The sequence below is a fragment of the Montipora foliosa genome, chromosome 14 (genome assembly GCF_036669935.1).
Source record: "Montipora foliosa isolate CH-2021 chromosome 14, ASM3666993v2, whole genome shotgun sequence".
NCBI lineage: Eukaryota > Metazoa > Cnidaria > Anthozoa > Scleractinia > Acroporidae > Montipora > Montipora foliosa.
In genome coordinates, this window is record NC_090882.1 from 14,805,348 (window position 1) to 14,812,836 (window position 7,489).

The 7,489-nt window shown below is 38.3% G+C and overlaps 1 protein-coding gene across 4 annotated transcripts in view; it reads right to left on the bottom strand.

Moving 5' to 3' along the window:
* The window catches only part of LOC137984653 (D-inositol 3-phosphate glycosyltransferase-like), a 20,100-nt gene extending 13,126 nt beyond the window's left edge, over positions 1-6,974 (bottom strand). For 2 of the 4 annotated variants that reach the window (XM_068831883.1, XM_068831887.1), the window contains exon 1: positions 6,694-6,974. The gene's annotated coding sequence lies outside the window, so the exon portion shown is untranslated. The remainder of the gene's footprint in view (positions 1-6,693) is intronic. The other 2 variants (XM_068831885.1, XM_068831884.1) reach the window with 1 other exon arrangement.
* Between the last annotated feature and the right edge of the window lie 515 nt (positions 6,975-7,489).

Sequence of the window (7,489 nt, forward strand, 5' to 3'; positions counted from 1 at the left end):
GAATTTCGCATTTAAGTCTAAGCACCCATTTCAAACAGCGCTGATAAACAGTTATCAAGTCTAAGCACCCATTTTAAAACGGTTAGCTTTCAATAACTGTGTGACTCGCATGGTGACTCGCATTGCTCGCATGACTCGCAGTCATGGCTCGCATGGCTCGCATGGCTCGCAGCCATGGCTCGCATGACTCGCATGACTCGCAGTCACGGCTCGCATGGCTTGCATGACTCGCAGTCACGGCTCGCATGGCTTGCATGACTCGCAGTCACGGCTCGCATGGCTTGCATGACTCGCAGTCATGGCTCGCATGGCTTGCATGACTCGCAGTCATGGCTCGCATGACTCGCATGGCTCGCTCGCTCGCAGGTTTGTAATACTCCGGCCAAATTGATGGAGGACGTTTAATTTTATCTGCAAGAAACCTATTTACTTCATCAGAATAATTATATCCAACACATGTTCTCCTTGTGTACGGGTTTACAGACAAAAAGCTGTGATAGGATACATTATCAAAACCGATTATCAGCCTCAGAAACACAGCAAACAATTAACAATTACTGGGCGAGGTTAAGCAAAATATTGTGATTTGTCGGTGCCGAGCAGATAAATTATTTGCCAAAGCTGAAGGCAGAAGCAAATAAATTATTGATCTGCAAGATGCTTGCACGTCACGATATTTTGCGATAACCAGGTTAATAATTGTTTTATCATTCGATCACTAAAGATGTCAAATCGCTCTCTGACAGCTCGGGGACCCACAGCCACTGAAACTATGTCAACCATTTGTCCAAAAACTGGCCATGTCTCCCCCATTTCTACAGTTTGATGTCATTCTAAAAAAAATGTTTCTTTTGCCTTTGTCCAGTCACACCTGCCTCAATTCAATGGAGTGAGAAATCAAACGGCAGACCTTTTGCAATGGTAACGGGTAAAGGGACTTAAAAGGGTAAAGGGTAAAAGGGTGAACAGCGAACGTTGAAGAGTTGAATCCACGCTAGGAAATAAGGATGCTTCGGTTCCTTTGATGCACCATGATCTAAGTTATCTTTGATCAATGATCCTTTTTCGGATCATCACAAAGAAACGCCAATTCTTAGTTACTGTTAGCCTCTTTTTTGAAAGCTAGTCCTCTTGTAAAACCATCGAAATGGTAATCGTCGGGCATCAAACTCTCTTCATTTGAATGGTTTTGCTGGATGCTTTGTTTTGAAGCGGATCAAAGCAGAGCAAAACAAAAAGTCGGATGGGCTTTTACAATGAACATGGTAATTATCCATGTGTTAAGTTTGTCACTTAAAGGGGCAGTGTCAATGCTACTTTAGGAAAACTTCAAAACACTTAAATACGTCTTTGCATCAATGAAGACTAAGAATTAATGCTGTGGTTTTGTTGCCAACAACCATTGAAGTGCACTGAAGCTATATTCGTTGCTGCTTGCAGCCAAAGATGGAGAGTATGCATGGAAATGGATAGTAACTTGAAAAATCTGGCCAGTTTTTTCAAGTTTGGAGATGGAGAACAAGGAGAGGCACTGTGTATTACCCATTCTCTGTGCGGATTATGCCTACCACTAGCTCTGTAGGCTACTGGGGATACTAGTTACTTTGTTTGCTGACCACCCAAAATTTCTCGTATTGTTGACTTTTTTCTTGTATTCTTTCTTAGATGTCATTCATTTAGTTTAGCAAAGAAGATCAGATAGAATTGTTTCAAAACTTCTTTTATCCCTTTGTTCGCATGGTCACCGTAATTATAGCTTGCTCTCGTTAGCTTGGAATTTTTTTCTCTTGGGACTATTTAATCTTATCTAATCTGTGCTCAATTTCATTGATGAACATTATATGGACGAAAAGGAAGCAACACGGTAATATTACTCATGGTAATTCTAAGGACGCAGGTCAGCATGTTGAAATTGAAGAAATTAAAATGCTGAAGTTGAAATTTATCTGAAAAATCCGACAGGGCAACCGTTTGGTAGAAACCTCTACCTTTCGCCCTAATCTTCACCCATCACATACCCTTTACCCAGCCCGAACTAACAAGAAAAAGAAAGAAGAAAATTGGTCGTACACGAACAGATTGAATGTTGGCCGAAGTTCAGTGCCAGTCAAGGAACGAATTCGGAATTCATGAGCATTTCTGAAAGCTTAAAGGTAGAGTTACCTACGAGACAAGTGCCAATGCGTGAGAAATGCTCGTGTCGCCGTGAGAGGGTGAGAGGTTGCATCGAAATGCGTGAGACTTGAGAGCTCTGGGCCATTGTGAATCATTTACCACAACGCCAGCAGACGCTGTAGTTGGATAACTGTTCCTTTTTTAACTCGTTGGCACTTAGCGGCGACTATAACTAGTTTAGAAATTCCGTAACATGTTATTTGCCTTCACGGTATCAGGACGTTTTGCCCACAAGACGATCGCCTGAAGCGATCTCTAATTGGAAGAAGAACACATTTTTCTTCGAAACCCAAGGGATTGCGGTCAAAGGCGCAAGAAATTGTGGTTATGCACGAATTGAGGAATTGAGATGTGTGGTCGGATCAACAGAAGCTTGCAGCCACGGCTTTTCACTGCGCAGTAAGGCAATCGCTGTGTTAAAGAAGGGTCTGATTTTTTCGATGCCGTGATGCCTTTTGTTTAAGACTGAATTTTAATATATCGAAATCGGGCTATTTGTGTGAAGGTTAGACTTAAATTAGGTGTTAATTTATACACGTCTCATGTTATTATTATTATGATTATTATGATTATGATTATGATTATTATTATTATAATATTATTATTATATATTATTACTATTATTATTTTTTTAATATCATTACTATTATTTTTATTTTTTTTATATTTATTTATTTTTTATAGATTTTTATTAATTAGTATGATAAGACCAAAGAGAAAGACACCTATGTAATGGAATTTTTATTTATAATGCATATTAAATGATTTATTATTGTATGATTATTGCTATTGTAAATTTTAAGATTTTTCTTTGAATTTGTTAATAAAGTTATTATGTATTAAAAAATATTATTATTATTATTATTATTATTATTATTTATTATTTGTAATCCTTGGCTTGCTTGTTTAGTCTGTGAAGCACCGGGTCCAACCCATGGGCCTTAGGTACCAAAGAGTTCACTTGATTGACAGGACCTTTCTCAAGATGAGAGCTGATCCCCGAAGAGTAATTTTTTGGAGCTCATCAATGCTGACTGTGCCTGGAATCTTGTCAAAGTACTTTTCCAGTCCCTTTGTTATTATTATTATTATTATTATTATTATTATCATTATCATTATCATTATCATTATCATTAAGCACTTAGCAGACAAGTTAGTACAGAAGGACGGTGAGCCCTATAACAACGTCATTAATTGGCTCAGAACTGTCATCTCATTTGAACTCTTAAGATCAGTACATGCGTGCGTAAGAGGGTCCCGAGTACCTTTCCGGAATATAGGAGACTCTCTTGACGATTGCCGGATTAATGTCGCCACCGCCGGCATTTAAATTTTTAATTTAATTTGAGTTTTATCATTATCATTATTATTATTATTATTATTATTTATTTTTACCAGATACATGTAAGATTCAAGTTTGTATGAAAGAGTGCTCAATAAAGTTTGTTATTATTATTATTATCATTATTATTATTATTATTTTGAAGTTTTAAAACAGAGAAATACTTAATTGCTTGTAAATTTATAGTTCTTACCTTTTGGAGATATTTTAATGTTTGTAAATATTTTTATCAATGGAAATAAAGTGTGCAGTTATTATTATTATCATTATCATTATCATTATTATTATTGTTATTATCATTATTTCAGTGTCTTTCTTAAATTAGGAGTATCTATGGTCAAACATTTAAAACTAACTTTTTCGATTTACAAGGCTTTTACGGGGTGAAACCAGTCCCCCTTTTTCGATTTACAAGGTTTTTACAGGGTCAAACGACTGCCTGCTTCATCGATTTACAGGATTATTACAGTGAAACGGAAATATTTACAGAGTGAAAGAAAGTCTGTCGTATGTCATTTACATGATATTTATAACCTTTTCGTGCCATTTACAAGATTTTCAAGGGCACCCAACGTCAATTTTCGGAAAATATCTGTTCGGAAGACGATTTGAGATCTAGAATTTTCGGAACATTTGTAATAAATTTTCTTGCTTGCCTGCCTGTCCTAGGATTTTTGAAAGGTCCAAGGTTCATTACTGATAAAATCCTGGATGTTCAAACACACTTTAAGCCGGCGGAAACGTTCCAATACACGCATTTCTCCTCATGTCACCCTCTCAGCGTCAATAAGGGCTTTGTAAAAGGCGAAAACATGTCTGGGTTTCTGAGAGGTCATTCTTGTGGTACTGCTTTACTTAAGATGGTGGATGACTGGAGACTGGCTCTTGACTCCAAGAAAATAACTGGATCTATTGCTATTATCAAAACTCAAGGTATGATACTTGGTAGTCACACTCATGTACCCGAATTCTTCATTGGTGGAACTAAGGTGGAATTGGCAAACTCTCTTAAAATTCTTGGGGTGACTATTGATAACAAATTGACCTACTGTGAACATATATCTAACATGCTCAAGAAAGTCTATGCCAAGATTGGTGTGCTAAGACGTCCTAAAAGACTGATGCCTTGTAACGTGTCTCTATCACTTTACAAGGCCTACCTGCTTCCTCATTTGGAATACTGCAGCCCACTACTTATTAGAATAAATAAAACTTTGAACTCCAAACTAGAGTCAGCCAACAAATATGCACTTAAAACTCTACTAAACCTAGGTAATAATCTTGACTATGATACTATATTATCCTTGAGTGATATGCAGTCTCTTGAACATAGACGCTATTACAGTTCTCTTGTTTTATTATACAAATGCATGAACTCTAACGGTCCACAATATATCAAGAACTTTTTTCAGATTCGTTATACTAAATATAATTTAAAAGGTAGGGGTATTAATCTGGAACAATGTGGCTACAATAACAAATTCTTTCATAACTCGTTTACCTATATAGTTAGTCGCCTATGGAATAAACTGCCTGCACATATTAAAACATCAAGTAAGTTTAGTGACTTCACTCGTAACCTGAAGGCTTTTGACTTCAGCAAATTAGGGCCCAGCTGTCATTGTAACTCTTGTATATAGTTTCATTTCTATTTGTTTTCTAATTGTACATGTAATTCTTACCCTGTCCTAGTATCTTAAGTAATTTTTATATTTCAATTTGATTCTATTTCCACATTTATTGTTCTGTTCTTGATATATTTTTAATATATTTCATATAGTTTTACTCATAGATAGTTTTATAGTCTTAATTACGTTTTAAACATGAGCCTCTGGCTCGGGCAACTGGGCAACCATGCGTCACGTATGACAATAAACTTGATTGAGAAAGAAATAATTCTTACCTCGCCTTTTAGAACGAGGCTACCCCGAAAGCTTCGCCCAGGATATCGTAACCGAAATAAAATTCTCAATGCGCAATACGGCTTTATATACAAAAGAAACTCAAAACATCCAAGAAAAATTATTTTCATCACCACTTTCAATCCTGCTACACTGCTACACCCTCCATTAACTATGGCTACACCGAATCTTAAAAAGATCTTAATTTAAAAACACTGCCACCTTATAGCGGGCAACCACAATCTCGCACGAATATTCCCAAATCCCCCAATGGTTGCTTATCGGAAGGACAATAAAGTCTCTAACAGACTATCTTGTCAGAGCGAGAATTCCTTCACTTTAATTTAACAACCATGAGTTATATGCGATAAGGGTCGAGTGACAGCGTTACAACAACATTTTTTTCCGATTCTAGCTGGGCAACAGACTGGCAGGGGTTAATGGGGTAAATTAACTTCTATGAATTTCTGTCGTGAAATCTCGCAAAGGACGAGCAATCAAACATGTTACGTTAGTATTGACCACTGTCGAGCTGATTCACAAGTCGTTCTCATGTATATTACTGTACTTTTATAGTCACACGAAAAGTAGAACTAATAACCCGGCACAGCAATTCCGCCGCCGGGCTTGGACTTGTTGTAAAACTCTACCTCGATAAACAGTTCATTAAGCTGTAATGGGGGGTCCAAATCCGCGAAGGGGGACTAAATCCGCTAGCGAATTTGTACCAAGGAGACCAAATCTAGGAGGGTCCAAATTCGTTAGGGCACCGGTTTGTTCTAACCATACTCAAGACCTATTGAAATTGAAATCTCCCTTGAATTCCACGCACGAACCATCGTTAAATTACGGCAAGCATACTTGAACATCTCCCTTCCCCTCGGCGGCATTTCTACCATTTCTATCGGCCCCCTTTGCTCGCCATTTCCCCGCTTTTCGGTAGAGAGAAACAGCCAGATCAATAAAATACGTCTGCCACGGAGGCATCTTTAGTGAATTCTGTGGCGATGTTTTTAACCGTTTTATTTCCTTCATAAGATGCGTGGGCGAATCATCTTAAGTGTGGGCGAAACCTTTTCGTTGTGGGCGAATCACTTTGTGGGCGAAACCACTGTAATTCGCCTTCAAGAGTGTCGCGTAAATTAAATGCATGATTCACCCCGAGCAATGTTATTGCATTGTATGAATTTGCTAAAGCATATCACATTCTTTTAAGGACATCAAACAGAAGGGGGCATTCTGAAAGTAATTCTTGGATGTAAAAATCCGTCTTACCTTCTTGCATACTAGTGGTTAAAACGACCTTGTGAATTGTCACGCGAAGTTTATCTGCAAGGCGGAAGCAATCGCCGGCGAGGCCTTGAGCGCCAGTGAATACGATAAGTAACTCCGAGTCTGCATCATCCGACGAGTTCGTTCCTTGGTACGATGATAACTCAGGCTATGATAAAGGACGGCAAATTGAGGCGATCAGTGTAAAAATCAGAGAGCAAAGCAAGGACAAATGCAAAATGCTAGCCTGCGTAGCAAGAGTTCCTGTTCGAAACAATTTTCCTTAAACTGGCCGCGCGAAAGTTGGGGCAAGGAAGTGAGGGAACGATCTACTACGGTTGAAACGTCACCAACCATATGACACCTTCGATATCAGGCCCCTAAAACACAATATCAGGCCCCAACAAACAGTACGATTCACCGGTTATATTTAACCTTTTTTGCCCTCCACACAATCAGTAAAAGTCACGAACATTTCGACGATCAACAAAATAAAAATGAATTCTTAATCCCAAAGCGGCTGTGTTTTATTCTTTCTCAGCAAGTCAGATATGAGGCCTTCCAAGGGGGGTTCTGATGTCGCCTTGTCGCTCATTTTCAAGCCCACCTGTCGCCTGTTTGGCTAGAGACAAATGTCGCTGTCGAGTTTTCGCTAGAATACAAATGTTCCCTAAACGCGCTCAATTTTTGCGTCTTGTAATTTTGTTTAATTTGTATCGATCATTAAATGGTTAAGAGTGAAATTAGGGAATATTCCACTGTCACTGTCGCTTTTTCACTAGAATACAAATGTTCCCCA